At 36.1% G+C, this 21112-nt stretch overlaps 2 long non-coding RNA genes across 2 annotated transcripts in view; both read right to left on the bottom strand.

The window, feature by feature from the left end:
* Positions 1-2362: 2362 nt before the first annotated feature.
* Positions 2363-21112, bottom strand: part of LOC130629600 (uncharacterized) — a 33415-nt gene continuing 14665 nt past the window's right edge. Inside the window, exons 2-3 of the long non-coding RNA XR_008981990.1 lie at positions 6654-8593; positions 2363-5647 (exon numbers count right to left, since the gene is read on the bottom strand). This is a non-coding gene — a long non-coding RNA (uncharacterized LOC130629600). The remainder of the gene's footprint in view (positions 5648-6653; positions 8594-21112) is intronic.
* Positions 9302-11476, bottom strand: LOC130629599 (uncharacterized). The gene is made up of 2 exons (XR_008981989.1): positions 11063-11476; positions 9302-9532 (listed from the first exon to the last, which is right to left on the bottom strand). It is a non-coding gene; the product is annotated as an uncharacterized LOC130629599 (long non-coding RNA).

The raw sequence follows: 21112 nt of genomic DNA, 5'->3' as shown, positions 1-21112 counted from the left end.
TTACCGTATCGCGTGCTTCTCGCTATTGCGCAGCTAAGCTACCATTTTGCGTGACAGACAGACAGACGTATACGGGGTATTATGATATAGACTAGTCGTTGCCCGTGGAAAAATCCACGGGTTCGCCCGTCCTTTATATTTACCCGTCGCAACAAAGTGGATAAAAGTATATCGCATTTGATATTCGTGTCTCCGTAACATCATTTTCTAACTCAGCGGGGGGTCCGCGCAGAGACAGACAGACGGAATACGGCTATTATAATAGAGACTAGTCGTTGCCCGTGGAAAAATCCACGGGTTCGCCCGTCCTTTATATTTACCCGTCGCAACAAAGTGGATAAAAGTATATCGCATTTGATATTCGTGTTTCCGTAACATCATTTTCTATCTCAGCGGGGGGTCCGCGCAGAGACAGACAGACGGAATACGGCTATTATAATAGAGATAGATAAAATTATTTTATGCGAAAACTTTACTAAAGGCGAGTAGGCGGGTTTTCAACTAACTAAAAATGTGTGATAATTTCCTGCTTATTACGCCATCTTTTTTTCTTGGTCACATGACAAAGCAAAGCGGAATTTAACAGTTTCAGACTTTCTATAAGCTAGCTGTTTATACCTTGATTATACAAACTGTAAAAACAGAAAAGATATATTTCGTAAGGTCGGTATCTACAATCTTCCACAGAATGTATTAGGAAAACTTAAAAAATTGGTTGTAAAACGGAAAATTACCCTACAAGTTGAGCAAGCAGGTCACCTCTCCCTCAAATTCAATGTTGTCTATGTTGAAAGCCTACAAGATGTTTTGTAGTGAATGAAAGCAGCTGGGAAGGATACAACATTGAGTATGATTAAGATCAGGCGGAAGGGGTTTTCCCAAATATTTTGTAGAGGGTTGTAACTGAAGAAAGACTAAGAAGTGTTAGCAAACAATAAAGGGCCGAATGTTTTTTTATATAGAGTTTTGTCTTGCATCGTTTGCATTGTTTCCTTAACAATTAGGTTCGAAAATGCAAGACGCTCTGTAACCTGGAAAAATGGGAAATTTATTACTTTTCTTTAAAACTTTCTTTTTTATGAGTAGGCTTAAAATCGTGTCGCTAAATATATCTAAAAAAATTTATGCGAAGAAAATGCGCAGAAGCAGAAAACATGACATACTAACAACGGTTGCTTTTCTATTTCAGCTTGTCTATACGAAAACTGTTTATCTAAAGCTTCTGGTCTCATAAAACTTCTCTTCCTGTTGGAACAAACGCAAAATATCTAGCGTATTTGCAACCTACTACGTTTGAGGTTTAACGTTTGCTTCCCTGCAGGGAAAACTCGGAAATTTTAGCGAATAAAATTGCTTCTTTTTAAACTCGTGATCTTTTTGTCAAACAAAATCTATTTATTTATATCATTTTATTGCAGAACGTAAACAAGAAGACATGCGTCTTTAACATCTGCAGTGCGAGAGATATCAAATGGTCATACATACGCAATTCGCTACGTCGAGGACATGCGACATGTAATATAAAAATTCATTATGTAATGCTTATAAAGCATTCATGATACATAAACACTGTTTTGTATTTAGAGTGCACATTATTTAATGAACGTACGTAAGTAGTTCGAGGGAGCATGACGGCTGGATAAGGATAAAGAAACGCAGCCATACTCGTCCCCTCGGGCTTGTTAGGTTCTATCATTTCGACGGAACCTGAAGCGCAACCAGTAGGTTAACAAAAAAAAGAAGCTATGGAAACGAGGTTGAAAATGTGGCTAAAAGTATTATTTTGATCACCATGAAAAAACCGACATTTGAATATAACAACACACTCTAGCCTACTCGTAGACTGTGCACTTCGCCTTAGTTGTTTAACTTTGATGAAAAGAGGGGACTGGGAGCTATAACATCGTTAGCGTCTTCTGGGGGGCAAGTCGTTAATGCCCATGCGTACTATTTTCAGAAAATCTAAAACACCAGTGTATGAAAATCGATCAAAGATGCGAAACGCATTTGGTCCTTAATTAGGCTAAAACCAAATATACTATTTCATCACGCCCCTGCTACCCTATCTGTGTGGACCACAGAAAGGGACCCCAACAATGTACACCATCGATACACTCAGTGTGACCTGCAAAAACTCTCAAAAACCGCTCAATTATTTTAGCTCAAAAAGGATGCCGTCCTTTTGCATATTTCAGCAGAGATTCGAACAAGCATCCTGGGCGCTTACACGTTTTTTTATATAAGAAACATCCATATAAGAAACATGAGGGTGAGATAGGCCAAAATTTAGAAACAGTTGAGAAACATGGCTAGGCTGAAAGTCTCAAATAAGATTTTTAAAAATGCAAGGAATACTAAGCCATTAATAACATAACGGAAAACTTCTTTAATTTTTTAATAAAATACAAAGTTGTGTTGTCTAAATATCAAAATTGCTGAATAAATCAAATACGTTTCCATCTTCGATGACGCTTCCATCCTGGTTGAAATCGGCAGGTAAGGAAAAAGAAGAAAAACACGTGTAAAAACTACAAAAATTAAGAAACAGTTTAGAAACATTTGAAGCTTTAATCGGGAAAAATTAAGAAACGCCCAGGCTGAAGCCAAGCAGTGTTTTTCTTATATAAAAAAACGTGTAATAAATTTTTGGATTTTTTGCATGGGCGCTTATCGAGGGGGCGCTTAAAAAATGCTGAGCGCTTATAAATTTCTCCTAATTCTGTACAAATTAAAGACAATGGTAATTTTCAAATTTTTTTTCCTGAGAAATAAAACTGAACAAAAGAAACAAAAACTGAACATATGCGTGCAAACACGCAGATGAACGAACAAAACTCGCGGATTTTCTCGACAAAGAAGACATACTGCAATATCTTTGAAGGAAAATGAACACATCCCCTTTGCCTGTAACAAACACACCGACAGTCTAATAGTATATGCGATACTAGCCGTTTAGCTGGTGGAAAAATCCACTTAGAAGTAAAAATAGAAATATGTTGTCTTTTATTTAAGAAACTTGTTTATCAGTTACCTCTAATGTGTAGAGCTGTTTATCTCATCTCTATTTGATATTTCATCTAGATCCCAACTTTATAAGTCGTGATGCAGACAACATATTAAGCACTCATATATTAGCAGAAGTTCTTAATACACAGGATTAATTCAAATTGTTTAAAATTAATAGGGAATGCATGATTGATGGACCATGTTGTCAATCTCCTTTCTAATTTTTGATAAATGGAGGTTGATTTTACGAAAGATTTTATATTTATAAAGGTCAGGATTGTGTCAACATTGAAATCAACGAGCGTATTAATCAAGATGAGGTGCACACGTTTTTATTCACTCGATTTGTCAGTATTGAGGGTCCAAAAACTGACTGTACAGTCCACACACTCTGATTGGTCGTAATCATCTATTGTTATTTCAAAAGATAAGTATTGCGAACCTATGCCACTAATTTCATTAGATTTATTGGTTAGGTGTGACCATGCAAAACAGTTAACAGGAAAGAGTAACAAATATAAAAGCAAAGCAGCTTATATTTGTTATTGGATTTTATTCAAAAGTTTTCAACATCTTTTTACTTTTTTATTAGGTAAATTCTTAACTAGATAAAAACACTTCAACTAATATAGCTGTTATCAATGTGTGTGTCCAGCCTAACACGAATATAAATATAACTAGTCGATAAATCCCGTGGAGTAATCCACTTAGGCAGAAGGACAATGGAAAAATAGGTTGTTTTAGTTTTTTTGCTGACGTCAGCAGTGCAAATACAAAATAAATATATTTTTTTAGAAATTTGTATACCTGTTGCCTTCATCGTATAGATCTTGAAATGCTGATCAAGAAAATGTATATGATCATGTATCTTTGACAAACGGTTGCAGAGATATCAAGGTTTAAAGATTTTTTAATGACGTCATCAAACCGTCCATTCCGAAACGGATTTGGGGACCCAGGTTTGGAAAACTTACCCAAGTTGGTCCCAGGTTGTCCCTAGTTACCCACGCGGTGAAAAAACATTGACGTCACCACCTCGTTTCCAAGTTATTTGGCCTCAAAGTTTTAAGTGCATTGTAATGGCTTCACTAATCTTAATTAACTTTCCTTTGACGTCAATACTATTTTATCGGTAAAGTTTGGTAAATTACAGAACAATTTTATAGGCGATGTTTTATAGAATTTGTTAAAGAAAATTTTGAAGAATGTAATCCACTTTGCAAAAGTGACAGACAGACACACGGAACTGGCGTATTATTATATAGACTAGTCGATAAAACCCGTGGAAAAATCCACTTAGACAGAATAACAGTAAAAAAGAACCATTATTTAAATTTTGATGACGTCAGCAATGATCTGTCAACAACAAAATATTTTTTCATGGAAATTTGTTTTCACGTTGCCTCTATTGTGTAGAGCGTAAACTGCTGATCAAGACAACGTATATGATCATGTGGTTTTAATAAGCAATTAATGAGATATAAAGGTTTAAAATGTTTCCTGACGGCAGCAATGACCTGTCAAAACCCCAAAAAATTTTTTTAGAAATTTGTATACCTGTTGCCTTCATCGTATAGATCTTGAAACAATGATCAAGGAAATATATAGGATCATGTACTTTTGAGAAACGGTTGCAGAGATATTAGGGTCTGAAGATTTTTTGATGACGTCATTAACCTGTCCATCCCGAAACAGATTTTGGGACCCAGGTTTGGAAAACTTACCCAAATTGGTCCCAGGTGGTCCCTAGTTACCCACGCGGTGAAAAATTGTTGACGTCACCACTTCGTTTCCAAGTTATTTGGCCTCAAAGTTTTAAGTGCACTGTAATGGCTTCACTTATGTTAATATACTTTCCTTTGACGTTAATATTGTTTACCGTTAAAGTTTGATAAATTACAGAACCGTTTTATGTATGTATATGTATTTTATATTTTATCCACTTTGCAAAAGTCACAGACAGAATCTCTGTATTATTATAAGAGACTAGTCGATAAGGCCCGTGGAAAAATCCACTTAGGCAAAAGGCCATTAAAAAAATAAGTTGCTTTAGATGTTTTTTGCTGACGTAAGAAATGCATATAGAAAAAAAATGTTCTTAAAATCTTACACAAAATGTCAAATGTCAAATCTTACACAAAATAAAAAAAGAACAGCTTGCAAGGTGCAAAATCTAGTTGATAAAAAGTTACAACAACGACACTCACAACATCGACACTCACAACACCAATACTCACAAAACCGACAGTAAGAACACCAACAGTCACAACACGGATAATAACAATGTCAGAAATAACGCATCTCAAATATGTACATCTTATAAGTGATTATGTTGAAAACCCTCAGTATTTTATTCTGAAATGTCAAAAAGTTGGCCTGCAAGAGTTAGCACAAATCAACAAAAATAAGTTCTTTACACATTTTAAATATTGTCTTTCCCTTAAAAGCTTATACAAAAATATGAAAAAGCCATAGTTTAGAAAACATTAAACGTAAATCTACAAAAATCAGTCATTTCAGTTGCATACCATTCTCTCCCACAAAAATTTACACACAGTGTAAAAATCAACCAGTTAAGAACACAAAAATTTTTCTTTTTTAGTATGATGATCCATACTGCCCTTTACCAACAATTCTGAACCTAAATGTCAAAAAATCAATAAGCAAAGAATAAACTTGAATTAAAAAAGATCATTATTTTGGAAACATTGTACACGGTTCGTAAACAAAAGTTTACACAAAATGTAAAACAGATTGGTTTTTGAGAAACACATCTAAATCAACAAAAATAATTTCATTCAGCATGTCGTATATTGCATCAATCTTCCACCAAAAGGTTACGAAACACATCAAAATTTAGAAAAATCAGTCATTTCAGTGCATACAGTCATCGCCCATTAGATTACAAAATCAGAAACAAAACAATAATAAATAACTTCACACACTTTAAATTCTATAAAATTCGTTCCACTTGTCATATTGCATGTGGTAAAGTGCACAGGTAATGTGAAAAAAATTATAGATGAATCCAGCGTGACGTGATTTGTTTACTTTTTAGCGGTAAGCTCCTTGGCTCTGGCTTTTGCGTGGCAGGAAAAAAGATGCTAGGATTTGGTAAAGAAAGGTCTTTTACTGTGGATTTCTTCTAACGGGGACATCGTTGGGGTTATAAACTATTATCGAGTGTAGGTTGATGCCTTGTTTTATTTGAATTCATTAAAAGTCATAAGAATGCCTTCGTTTGTTTGAAGAAATGAAGTAAAAATTACTTTGCTTCACCTAGCACCCCAATCTTTTTCCCTGCCACGCAAATGCCAAAGCTGAAAGAGCTTACCACTGAAAATGTAAACAACGGAATTCATCTATACTCTGTACGGGCATAAAAATACATCCTACTATCCTGCAAAATTTCAAGTCTTTGAAAGATTTTGTAGGTAGCTAGCTAGCATAATTCGTGCTCATAAAAGAAGAGAAATTTGGAAACTATAGTAGTTAGCTATATATAATTAAAAAAGAGGAATAACAATAGAAGTCATAGGTTAGAGAGCTAACCATGGGATGGGGAGCTGGACTTTGAGGCTAACATTAGCTAGCTAACAGTAGAGCTAAGACACCCAGTTAAATAAACTTAAACTGGGAACACTTACCTGAAACTAAAGCTAGCTATTTATGCTTAGTAAAACACATATAGGGGGAAGCAATAGTAATGTAAAATTAATAACATTACAGTTCAACATAACCAAAGTTTTCCGTTTTTTAGTCAGCCAACAGCTTTATGTAGCATTTTGAATTTTAGGACAATACATTAGTTACGCGCCAGGGTCATGAATTATGCAACATACAAAACGTAAACAAATATGGCTACATACGCGGTAAAATATGAAACTGTAGCTTTTCCTGGGAAATGCGAGTCTGCTTGCTCCACCGACATAAAAAACCAAGCGTCTAAAAATATCAAAGTTCTTACTATTTGTGATTTCAAATCCACTTTAAACTCTAGCCTTTGTTTTCTACTTCTAACTTTACTTTACATCTAGCTCCACTTCTCACTTCACTTTTCTACTTCTTCACTTGGTCTCTTTTCTTTTTAAATATATAGCTATGCTTTTTTAAACCACTTTTTTTCCTTTTTTTCAAGGTAAAGGGATCGTTCTTCTGTGTTTTTTTTTGGTGGCCTTTATTTTCTACTTCTAAATTTACTTTACTTCTAGCTCCACGTAGCTCCACTTTCACTTCCAACTTCACTTTTTCTACTTCTTCACTTGGACTTTTTTCTTTTTAAATATGCGAGTCTGCCGGACACTTAACTCTAGCGACATAAAAACATAACATCTAAAAATATCAAAGTTCTTACTATATGTGAATCCAAATCGACTTTAAACCCAAGCTTTTATTTTCTACTTCTAACTTTTCTTTACTACTTCTAGCTGCACTCTTCACTTTCGAAGCAATTTCTCGTGGCTTCTAACTTTACTTTTGTACTTCTACTTCTCCACTTTGACTTTTCTTGCTTTTAATATCTGCACTTTTATGTGACTAAGGGATCGTCGAAAATAAGACATTTTTTAACCGCTTCTTCAGTTCGCCTTTTGTGTCGAGAACTTTGTCGAGAAATTTTTATGTTTGTTTGTTTTTACGCTAACGGAACTTTTTATTCGAATGCCGTCCCGTTCGAAAGTACGCATTTCAGCGAATCATACTGCTTATTTTTTATCACGTGGTTTCTAACGGTTGCGAGACAAATGTAAACAAAACAAAAAAACTCGGCAAACTCGCGCACTCGGTTGTTAAAAAACATCGTATTTGCAAAAGTCACAGACAGAAGCTCTGTATTATTATAAGAGACTAGTCGATAAGGCCCGTGGAGAAATCCACTTAGGCAGATGGGCAATAGAAAAATAGGTTGTTTTAGATGTTTTGCTGACGTCAGCAGTGAAGATCCCAAAAAAGTTAGAGAAATTTATTTTATTATTTTATTGTAATATGTAGAGGTTGAATCACGCTGATCAAAATAATGTGTAGGATGATATGTTCTCGAGGAACGCAAAAAGAGATATAAGTGTTTAAAAGTTGTGCTGACGTCAGCAAAGGCCCGTGAAAACACAAAAAATTTTTTTATAGAAATTCATGTACCTGTTGCCTCCCTCGTATAGATCTTGAAACGCTGATCAAGAAAATGTATAGGATCATGTACTTTTGACCAACGGTTACGGAAATATTGTGGTTTAAAGGTTTTTTAATGACGTCATAAACCCGTTCATTCCGAAACGGATTTGGGGACCCAGGTTTGGAAAATTACCCAAATTGGTCCCAGGTGGTCCCTAGTTACCCACGCGGTTAAAAAACATTGACGTCACCAACTCGTTTCCAAGTTATTTGGCCTCAAAATTTTAGGTGCACTGTAATGGCTTCACTAATCTTAATTAACTTTCCTTTGACGTCAATACTATTTTAGCGTTAAAGTTTGGTAAATTACAGAACAATTTTATAGCCAATGTTTTATAGAATTTGTTAAAGAAAATTGTGAAGAATATAATCCACTTTGCAAAAGTCACAGACAGACAGAACTGGCGTATTATTATAGAGACTAGTCGATTAGGCCCATGGAAAAATCCACTTAGGCAGAAAAACAATTGAAAAGTTCTGTCATTTGAATTTTGATGACATAAGCAAATTTTCTGTATATTGAATATGCCTTTTACTAATTTTTAATTTAATTTAATTTAAGGACTGTTTTTAAGCAAATAATGTATTTTTCACACTTTGTGTTTACTAAAAAAAATAAAAAATAATCTGAAAATGCATAAAAAGAAAGTATACTAGAAATTAAAAAAAAGGTTGCGAAGCATTTCGCAAGTTGCAAGCAAAATTAAACTATCCAATACTTTGTCCCTAGCGCTTCTTGTTTAATTGGCGCTAACATCTTCCGAAATACATCAAAATTGAATATCATATAGAAGAACCCTGGGGACGAGGTAGGAAAATGAACGCTCTGCAGAACAATTCGTTGCTCAAAAACAGTTTTTTTGCGAATAGACTGCGCGAGTATTTGATGTGCGTGGGATATTCTTTTCAAAATGTGCGAGAAAATTAGATTACGCGAAACTAACAAAAACGAATAACGCGTGTTAAAATTTTGTACCGCCTTTTCCCACAGAATGGTAAAAGTAAAGAGCGCAATACAAAATTACACTTTTAGCAGTATTCCGAAAGATATGTGATACATCGAGTTGTACTACCCGCAGAAGTTGGTCCTAACGTTAACAATTTCGTAAATGACCTCACAACAAAACAGTATTTTTTTCACGTAAAAATACCGGCAGTAGAAGCCACAGAATCTGCTGGAACGAATTTCGAAAACTCACGGGAAACAATTAAAACAAAAACAAACAAATCAAAACAGTTTTTTAACTTTATCAAGATTTATTAAATAGCTTCAAATTTGGGCAGAAAAACAATAACGGATTCGCCTTCTTTTCACCACACGCATTAGAAGATTACATCACTCACTCCCATTGTACACAATCTAAAAGAAAAAGAAAACATTTTCATATAGTGAAGCTTCCAGTGCCTTTAAGGGATGGCCAAGTCAATGGAATTGAAAGCACTGTTTTTCATCTTATAAATAATTAAGGCTAATTCGGAAAAGTATAAAAGAAAAAACTAAACAATTTGGCAACTTTACTAATTTTATACGCAAAGTTCCAACCATACCAACAGTTTCCAAATCTGACAAAATAATTTTAGAAGTGTTTATTTTTTCAGAATTTGATTGATGCAAGGCCAAGGGAAATTAAATAAGTTTATTGTCCTAGACCCATTTAAAAACATATGCTTCTCATCATTCGGTTTTTTTTCAACCAACATTAATGTAATCACCCAGAGGAAATTATAATGTCTCTTGTGTGTGTTTTAGAAGCTGAGTACACAAATACACAAATATTACAAGTGCTGAACTTTGGCAATCATATTTTGCAATCAGACCCTTTTAAAAACTATGCTGAACCATGTCAATTATTAAATTCAGCACTAATAGAAAAGCACCTTGGATAGGATTCTTTGTTGGGCGAATAAAATGACTGACAAATGGTTTATCGTGAATGAAATAGTAATTTTTACACAAATAATTTAAAAAATAATGAACTTTGTTATGTGGGTTGTTCTCAAACACACATGGGCGGTGGACAAAAAACTGTGATGTAATTTCTCTTGGTCTATTATTCCTGAGAATATTCTAAAATAAGAGGGTGTCAATAAGCTGCAAACAGCCACATATATAAGGGCGAGTTCGGGCAACTTTTCCAATTAAATTAGTGATTGTCTTCTAAAACCGCCCGCACTTTCCCGAACTTGCCTGGAGCATTTTCAAAATTCAATTCCTTGTAACATACCTTGTGGACGATAGTTGGAAAAAGATGCTTTAAGAGAAAGAAGTTAATAAAAATTAAAAGTTATTATCAAGTAAATTTTATCAAAAACCATCAAAAACAGTTCTTTTAAGAACTTTACTACCACATAGTTTACTTTATGGTCTATGCAGGTTTTTTCGGGTGAATACTTCAATTTTTTTGCAAAACGCTAAACTTGCCCAAAATCGCCTGCACGTTATACGGCGTATGCAGCTTATCAGCACCCTTGTTCTAAAATTACAAGCAGTTTCGAAGATGCCCACGCCGTTTAGAGGATGTGGTGCGGCTTGGGCATCCTTGAAGTTCTGTTTAATGACAGTTTTAATGTTTTAATGTCGTTTTAAACCTTGTTCTCAGGGAGGGTGTACGGAAAACTAATTCCTATTGACAATTACATTGCTGTTGGTTTGATAACAAAAGTGCATATTTTTTTAATTACTGAAACAGGTTACTTATATAATTAATAAAAAATGATAAAAAACGGTTGGTCAGCTCACTCTAGCGCCCAGAGCTATTTGTTTTGTCTGCGCCCTAGCTACAGGTTTTCCTATATATGGCTATCAGTTAGGTAGTAATACAGCTTCTCCATATGTATTCTACAAATTACTTTCAATTCTTTTATACAAAACTGAGCTCTAGCTAGCTACCTTTCGTGTGATTAAGCCTTTCCTTTGATTTGGATAAAACCAATTAAAATTGATAATATTGTATTCTTACATCCTCTTAGAAACAATAAAATAAAACACAGCTCGGCGCGTTTTAATTGTACAAATTACTTCAATTTTTCTTTAGGAATGGGTACCTTACACAGGAGCTTTCCAATCCAACTAAAATCTCCAGAAAAAGCACAGCAACAAAAAAGCTTTAAAATACACAAGTAAAGTCGATTGGAAACAGGACTAGCAATAAATTTTTTCAAAAGAAGAAAACCGTTTTAATACTATTATGTTTCATTAAAATACAACTATAATAGTATTAGAAGCAAAATTGCAAAGTAATTAATTAATTATTTATACCATAATTAGCTATAATACAAAGAAATAAAACATATTTTGGGTCTGTAAAATATACGTGTCTAAAATGCCGACTACCGTTTCTTGTTCACGGCATATTCCTCTTTGTGTGTTCAAGTTCGGCGGACGTATAATCCGGACCAAAAGACGGGGGGGGGTCAAAATCCGAGGGTGGGGGGGTACGAGCCGTACTTATTGCATTTTTTACTAAACTTATACTTTAACCCCTCGGTCCAAACTTATTTGTTTTATTAGAAAAAAAAATACCCTAGCTTTATGTGCAAAAATATCAGTCCTATTTCTTTACGCTGATTTTATATGATTTTTTTTCTATCGAAATTTTGAGAATCTCAATAATTCTCTTGGTATACCTCGCGTGTAGCAAACGTGCTCCACAATTTCGCTTCGCTCGCTTCGCTCGCAAAGCTCAATTGCTTCGCAATAAGTCATAATTTAACAAAAAATTTCTTAAAATCTAACACAAAATATCAAATGTCAAATCGCATGAAATCCTCCCAACAAAACTTCAGACAAAATATGAAAAACAACGGCGTGCAAGGTGTAAAATCTAGTTAGTAGAAAGTTACAACATTGACAGTCACAACCCAGACAGTTACGACAACAATAATAATAATGTCAGAAATAACACATATCTCAAATATGTATACATCTTATTATGTGATTATGTTGAAAATCTTCAATATTTTAATCTGAAGTGTTGAAAAGAAAGGCTTGCAACAGTAAGCACAGATCTATGAAATAAGTTCTTTACGCATTTTAAACATTGTCTTTTCCCTAAATGCTTATACAACAATACAACCTGAACAATATCAAAAAGCCAAACTTAAACAAACACAAAACACCTAAAAACAAAAAGTTAAACTTTGAAAAATCATTTATTCGGTTGCATACCATCCTCTCCCGCAAAAATATGCACGAAATGTAAAAATTAACCGGTTAACAAAACAATTTTTTGTCTAATGATCCGTACTGACTTTACCAAACATTTTAACCTGAAATGTCGAAAAAGCAATGAGCAAGGAGTAAATTTCAAATCAACAAAAATCATTATTTTGAAAACTTTGTATATATATATGGTCCTTCCTCACAAAACTTTACAATAAATGTAGAACACAAAGGTTTATGAGGAGCAAATCAAAATATGAACAAAAATCAGTTAATTGTCTTGGTTACTCAGTAAAAACACACTTATTATTCGAGAATATTGTATTATGGCACATTTTGGTATACAACATCACCTGCATGGAACGCAATTTGTAAATTTGGGGAATGGATTGGGATGCCGGGTAAGAAAATAAATAAGTAAGGCAGGACAGATAACGCATGCTGCTAGTAATCATAACAAGGTAATCACACCAAAATGCTTGCCCAAGGCAAAGAGGGTAATTTCCTAAGAGTATGCACGTTTTGGTTGCCCCTCACAAGTTTATGTCCTCATGGATCATAATATTGTGAACGGTTTCCAAGGCATGACCCAGATCTCTTCATGCATGAATTACATACTCATATCCTCTTATCACGAGGTACATTTCACAACTAATAATACATTTACTTGTCACTTGTAATTAATGATTAATTATTTAGTTTATTAATTATATACTTATTTAATAATTTATTCTCATGCATGAAGGATATTGTTTCTCTTCCACTTCAATCATGAAGGTACACTGCGCTTCACTATAAACCGATAATCACATATGGTGTCTTCTGCACCCAATAAACATGTGTTATCAATAATCATGAGCTAAAGGTGGAATGCACAAACTGGTCCAGTATTGGCCCAGCGTGTGTTACCACATAATAATAATATCAGGATTCATAAAAGGGTGTGCCTCACCGTAATGATAATAAGTGATAATAATATCAAGTAATAATAAGATACACAAGCCTCACACACGCATCTGTCCAAATGTTATATGGCTGACGTAGGAAGCCCGACATCCCCAAATTTCCCCAAATTAATGTGGGTATTGGAGGAAAAGTCAGTCGTTAAGAGTACCGGCTTATATGCGTCAACAACATTCATACATACAAAGGAGCCTAGATACACGTAAAACTATACAATAGCTATAAAAAGCAAATAACAGTCTATGGCCAAAATAAACACAAAGTCATAATACTTGACATATATAAAATCCATATTACGACACGAATTGTGTATGTAACCACAGGACCTAGTCTAGTAATTATAATACAATAAATAACAAAGATCACTCTGTAAATTTAAATGGATCGAATGTCCCACAACTTAGGCACGTCATTGAGGTTGGCCATTTTAGAACACCACTGTGTTAACACTTTATTGGGAAGATGGATATATCGACGATAACAGTCGCTGGACCACCTGCCTAAGATCTTAATGGCAGAGTCTGGAATACCGCAAGATGCTGCGGCAGAGGCCCCACCAATCCTGAAGCTATGCGTATTGAGATCGGGCCCATTTACACTAATTTTTACAAAGGCAGAAACTAACTTCCTAGTAACAAATTCGCCGTTGGAGAAAACAAACCAAGGACCCTGATGAGTACCTCGGTACACAAGAAATTGAGAGAAAGCTTTGACAGGACACAAATCACCCTTAATCCTCCCAAACCTAATTTGAAGTGTTTTCCTAAAGGGATCGGTTTTAGAACTTTTGATAGTCATATAAAGAGTATTGTTGCAAGGTGAGAAGCTAAACTCGGATGGGGACAAGTGAATATTGGGATCAAAATAGGTTTTGGAGGGGTAAACATATTCCGAAACTCTTAACAGACCAAAAAAGGCAAACAAAATAAGGCATCGCCACATAGCTTTGTCACAAAATGAAAAACATGAATTGTTGATAAATCTTAGCATTTCGTGTAGGTGGGAGGGCGTGATTGGCAGTCTCTGGCGGCTTACAACATTCTCAGTTCGCCGAATACCCCTCATTACGTAGTACAATTTTCCCATGTCAGATATCTTTTCGGAAAATCCACAGATTAGACTTTGGTACTGTATCCCACACAAGTACACCTTAATAGTAGCATATTTGACCCGCGTTGACATAAAAGTGACATAGAGCTGAAGGTGGGATTCAATGAGCGGAAACATCCGGATAGAGGCGTGGTGGCAAAACATTCTGTAGGATGAAAGTCCAGAACGGTAGGTAAGTCTGGTGTTTGGTGATAAAGCAGCATCGAAGAGGTAATTCATTGTCACACTAAGCATTGGGAGATTGACGAGGGGATAGGAGTAGGAAGCTCTTCGGCGTATGGGCACTGCTCTTTGAACTTTGCGACCTGTAAACGCGAAAGTAGGTCTGCATAAATATTAGAAGTGCCACAAATGTGGCGCATCAGCAAATTTATGTTGTGATTTGCTATAAAATAAAACAACAAGCGAACAAGTTTCATGATGTGCTCACATTTGCACGAACCAGTACTCCATATGCGGACAATGGCCTCGTTGTCTGTAAAAATGATAACCTGGGTATCAGACCACTTCTCACCCCACGAATGTACCGCTATAACAACCGCAAGCAACTCAAGAAAGGTAATGCTGTAATTGTTGGTGTTGGAAAAAGGGATGGAAAACCATTTCCCATTGTAAAAACCGCCTAAACCACTCATGGAAGCATCTGTAAACATGTTTAAACTTTCTGACGTGAGGAATGACGTTTGGATGACCGCCATCCCGTTCCAACTGGGTAAAAAATTCAGCCACCACTCAATGTCCTTGCGGGATTCCGATGTAACGGAAATGTGATGGTAAAGGCTACTTACAGTAGTAGAAAGGTCAATTAACCGGCGCAGAAAAATGCGACCACATTTGACAACTTTGCATGCAAAAAACAACAATCCTATGAGTGATAGTAGCTCCTTTTTTGTGCATTTTTTCTTTCCTTTCCACACTCTTAACAAGGACAAAATAGCATCAAATTTGTCCTGAGGTAAACGTATAACGAATTCAGTGGTATCAATTTCAATGCCTAAATAGGTCAGGACGCGAGATGGACCAACAATTTTTTCCAGGGCTAAAGGAACTCCTAGGCAGTTAAAGACCTGCTGGATTAAATTGATGATATTTTGGCAGGCGGCTTTTGAGAAATTACCTGTAATAAAGTCATCGAGATAATGAAGTAGCTGCCGAATGGAAGCAAGGTACTGAAGAATCCAGTGAAGTAGGTCCGCAAAGTGATTAAAAGTAAACGGTGACGACCGTCCACCGAAGGGAAGAACAACATCAAAAAATATCTTCCCTGCCATTTGTAACCAAGGAGGTACCAGTCATCCGGGTGAACTGGGCATAACCGGAAGGCATGTTTGATATCAAGTTTGGCTAGAAAGCAGTCTCGGCCGAGTTCACGTACCATATCAATGGCCTCGTCAAATGATGAATATGCAACTGAATAAGAGTCCTTAGAAATGCCATCGTTAACCGAGAATCCTTGTGGTGATGAGAGGTCTAAAATTACCCGGATGGAACCATCTTTTTTAGGCGCTGCACCCAAAGGGGAGCAATGAAAATTAGGAAGAGGAGGACAATCAAAAGGGCCAACTGTATGCCCTCTATTCAACTCCTTTAAAATAGCTTCATCGACTTTGCTTGCATGTTCCATAGAGGATTTGTTGTTGAAAGTTGATGGGAAAAGTTGTCCATGTTGGTACCCAAGTTTAAACCCATGGCTAAAGCCAGAAAGGATAAAGTTGACTAAGACCCGATTGGGATGTGAAACTAATAAATTGCCCAATAATAAGACATTTACGGGAGTGAAAACAAAGGACTTAATTGGAAAAAAATTATTGGGTACTTGGCTGAGAGGGCCTAAATGAGCAACGGTGCCCTGGGTGGTTTTTAGAGCAATGGGGGCACTTGTGTGGAAAGGGACATGGATTGGAACATGACATGCCTCTATTGAACCGCCAGCACACCCTGGAAGTTGATGGAAATCGAACCTGGTGAAAGCTGCTAGCAGTAAGATGCTGGGAAGCATTCCGAAACGCGGGGCCTAACCCACCTGTACTGGAAGACCAAATCGTCAAGTTGGTCCCATCTCCGCAGAGAATCGTTAGCTAACTGCAGCCGATGCAGTTTGTCGAAGGCACACACAGCGGAGAAGACGTATTGGTTGGCAAACTGGGTGACTAGAGTTTGATAGGTGACCAGCTGTGTGGCAAGATGGGGATAAAAATAAATAAGGCAACGTAGATAGTTGCTCCATGCAAGGCACCAGGAGGCAAAGTCCTTAATCCGAGACCTACCCGAGACATTCCTGCTTAGCGAGAGTCGGGGGACTCCATCTGCAGTTCTGACATTGAGGTCGTACTCACCCTCGTCATCGGGGACAAACGACGAATTTAAGGATGGTGGGAGGAGTAGTTCTAAATTAACATACTCCAAACGCTTAATTTTCTCCAAAACAGCCTTAGGTACGGCGGGCAGCGAAGGTACAGAACAGTGGGCCTGGGGGATGTGAGAAGACAACAAAGGGGCCTCAATGCGCACAGCTTCATCTGTAGGCTGAGGAACCGCAACAGCATCCGCGCCATCTTGATCAAGAATTGGGTCCAAAGAGCCGGCGGGCCGAACACAAGAGCGCGAGGACAACAAAGATGGTGCAGTGTAATGGTGCCCCAAAGACGTGGTTGGTACAGTTAAATTCAAATGATTTAATTGGTTAGCCTCTACTTGGCTACGAATTTCCGTGCGGACAAAATCAAATAGGTCCTTTTTTAAATTGTCAAAAGTTGTATTTTTTCGTTTGAACAGGACTCGTTTATTCGAGGCTTTGTGAACTTTAGACGAAGGTATGGTTTTGTGCAAAGGAATTTCCTCACCAGAGGCCTTGCTGATGTCGGCATCGTCAGAGGATAATTCAGTGACCACGTGTTGCTGGGGAAGGTCGCTATCTCCAATACGTGTTGCACTGGTAAAATGAGCCATCAAAAGCTCAACAATATTCAGAAGAGATTTCCTTCTTGTGTGGATGTTTAAGGAGTTGGCCAGTAGAAGGAGCGCTTCCTTGCCCATAGAGGCCCACTGTTCAGCTGTGCGCATGTGAGGCTCTGTTTCAAACACAGGAGTGTCAAAAAACTGCTTACCAGACTGGGGTGTGGATGAGCAGCATGGTTGTTCACTGGGCGTGTCGGTTGCTGGTGCTTTAGTGCCTTTTTGAAGAGGTTGTTTATTTTTAGGTGCCATAGCGTTGCAGTCCAGGATATCTGCTGAACAAGAGCTTCAAATCTGAGGAGCTTTAATCTCAACAACCTCAGTTCTTTATGGCTAAAATTGGACTGACCCATGTGTCATGTATTTATTGACTTGTATTATTAAGCGAGGCAAAACAGATGCATGTTGACCTGGGGCAACTGAGACAATTCTCTAAGCAGATATAATCCAACATGGCTACCTATTAACTGAATCAGAAGTGCCTTATTCTTAACCTTATTTCAGGTACAGTACTAGGTCAGAGCCAGAGTGGTATCTATCATTATACAGGACAGCTAGAAGGTATACTGAAGTCACCACAATTAACATGAGCTAAATATTCATTTAGCTCCATTTCAATTGGCATGTTCTATATTGTCTTCAGCCATAAAATCTTCCACAAAATTGATATGAAACCCATCAAATTCAACTCAGAAAAAGCAGTCATTTAAGTGCATACAAAAATACAACTTGTAGAATATCAAATTATTATTTTTAGTATATATAATTGCATATGGTCCTCCCTCACAACAGTTAAATTTTTGCACTAAATTTGCAACACAAAATACAAATTCTAAATAATTCCTATGGTTTTCCTCAAAAGTTTAATCAAAATATAAAAGATGAGAGGTGAACGACAAAATCAAAGTTTGCAGAATTTAATTATTTTGGTATATATATGTCTATTGATATATGCCCTTTATAACAATATTTCAATCCAAAATGTGAAAAAGAAAAACAGTTTGCAACAAAATCAGTTATTCTGATGATATTGCTTACACTTTTTCTCCACAAAAGTGTAAAAAAAGAATGGTTGTAGGAAATACTTCTGATTCAACAAAAATCAGTATTTGCATCTTGTACTCATTAAATATTACCCAAAATTTTAAAAAACTGTGATTTGGAACGCATCAAATTTATAAATAGAGAGGGATCAGTCATTTTGGTATGTTGTACAGAGTCCTGCCCGGTAAGAATTTATACAAAATATAAAAAAACACAAGTTTTTTCGGTGTTTTACTCCCTCAAAAAAGTTGAAACTTTTCTTAATTGAGACAAAATGCCATAAACAAAAACATTTTAGTCAGAACATCTAGAACAACAAAAATCACTACACTTAAGGTACCAGAATTACTACATGTTAAATAAAAATCGTTTTGTCATATTGCATGTAACCGATGTATATAAGTTTAGTTACACAAAATGTGAAAAATACATTATTTGCATACACAAATTGTGAAAAATACATTATTTGCTTAAAAACAGTCCTTAAACTCTTCTTAAATATTATGTAATACTTTTTTAAAAGTTGTTGTGGCTTGTTATTTTAAGCTTAAAATGTCAATTAAAATAAGTTACAGTCACATTCTTAGCAAAAACCACTAAGATTAGCTTACATGTAAAAAGCAACATAAAACTGAAGCTAACATAAGGTAGCTACAGCAGCTAATAGCTGGTCACTTAAATATAAACTGGAGACTTAGCTAGGTATAAAGAACATGGCTACATATTTATAAATTCCTAGCTACCTAGCTAGTTGTTGTTGGTGTGGTTGATGCTAGCTATCAAACATGTCTCGCATCAATAATATCATCAAAACTTCAAAAAACATAAACAAACCTTACAGAAACCTTTCTATACTTCATTTATATACCATGCTCCTTTTTTAATGCTTTTGTAAAGATTTATTTTGAAGGCAAGGGAAGACAAATGCTTAAAAAGGACAGCCATCTTTTTTGCAAACACAATTTCCGTTACTTTGTGCTAGAACTTCATTTAACAAACCACACAAAACTCGCGGCTTTTCACGACAAAGAAGACATATTTTTTTCGGCAACATCAAAGATTTTTTTTCGGCAACATCAAAGGAAAATGACGATATCAACTTTGCCTGTCACAGACACACAGACACACTTAGCGTATTATTATATAGATACTAGTCAGTAAAGCCCGTGGAAAAATCCACTATGGCAGAAGAACAATGGAAAAATAGGTTGCTTTAGTTTTTTTGCTGACGTCAGCAGTGCATATACAAAAAGAAAATTGGTGAAATTTAGTCCTTTCGTTGTCTGTAAGGTGTAGATGTTAAAACGTTGATCAAAATAATGTATAGTATCGTATGTTTTTGACAAACGCTTAAGGAGATATAAGGGCTTAGAAATTTTGCTGACGTCAGCAAAGTCCCTACCAAAAGTTCCGAAAAAAATTCTTCACAAATTTGTACACCCGTTGCACTCATCGTATAAATCTTGAAATGCTGATCAAGAAAATGTATAGGAACATGGACTTTTGACAAACGGTTGCAGAGATATTGGGGTTTGTAGGTTTTGTGATGACGTCATCAAACCGTCCATTCCGAAACGGATTCAGGAAGACTCAGGTTTGGGAAACTTACCCAAATTGGTCCCAGGTGGACCCTAGTTACCCACGCAGGAGGTGACGTCAGTTATTTCCATCCGTTTCCAAGTTATTTAGCCTTAAATTTAAAAGTGCAATGCAATGTCTTTCCTAATCTTAATACACTTTCCTTTGACGTCAATATTGCTCTAACGTCAAAGTTTGCTAATTTACAGAACAAATTTATAGGCGATGTTTTATAGACTTTATCAAAGAAATTTTATCCACTTTGCAAAAGTCACAGACAGAAGCTCTGTATTATTATAAGAGACTAGTCGATAAAACCCGTGGAAATATCCACTTAGGCAGGAGGACAATGTCAAAATTGGTTATTTTAGACTTTTTGCTGATGTCAGCAGTGCATATACAAAAACAAATTGACGAAATTCAGTTCATTCATTGCGTCTAGTGTGTAGAGCTTAAACTGCTGATCAAGAAAATGTTTATGATCATGTGCTTTTGATGAGCGGTTAATGAGATATAAGGGTTTAAAAATTTTGCTGACGTCGGCAATGGCCCCGTCAAAACCAAAAGTATTTTTTTTAAAAAAATGTATACCTGTTGCCTTCATCGTATAGATCTTGAAACGCTGATCAAGAAAATGTATAGGATCGCGTATTTTTGACAAACGGTTGCAGAGATATTAGGGTTTAAAGGTTTTTGATGACGTCATCAACCCGTCCATTCCGAAACGGATTCGGGGTCCCAGGTTTGGGAAACTTACCCAAATTGGTCCCAGGTGGTCCCTAGTTACCTACGCAGGAGATGACGTCAGTTATTTCCACCCGTTTCCAAGTTATTTAGCCTTAAATTTAAAAGTGCAATGCAATGGCTTCACTAATCTTAATATACTTTCCTTTGACGTCAATATTGCTTTAACGTCAAAGTTTGCTAATTTACAGAACAAATTTTTTAGGCGATATTTTATAGACTTTATCAAAGAAATTTTATCCACTTTGCAAAAGTGACAGACAGACACACGGAACTGGCGTATTATTATATAGACTAGTGTATAAAGCCCGTGGATAAATCCACTTAGGCAAAAGGTCAATAAAAAGAAAGTTGTTTTTGATGTTTTGCTGACGTCAGCAGTGC

This window comes from Hydractinia symbiolongicarpus, chromosome 2, assembly GCF_029227915.1.
Source record: "Hydractinia symbiolongicarpus strain clone_291-10 chromosome 2, HSymV2.1, whole genome shotgun sequence".
Lineage (NCBI taxonomy): Eukaryota > Metazoa > Cnidaria > Hydrozoa > Anthoathecata > Hydractiniidae > Hydractinia > Hydractinia symbiolongicarpus.
The sequence above is the reverse complement of the archived record's forward strand: the minus strand, read 5'-3'. Positions and strand labels throughout refer to the sequence as shown.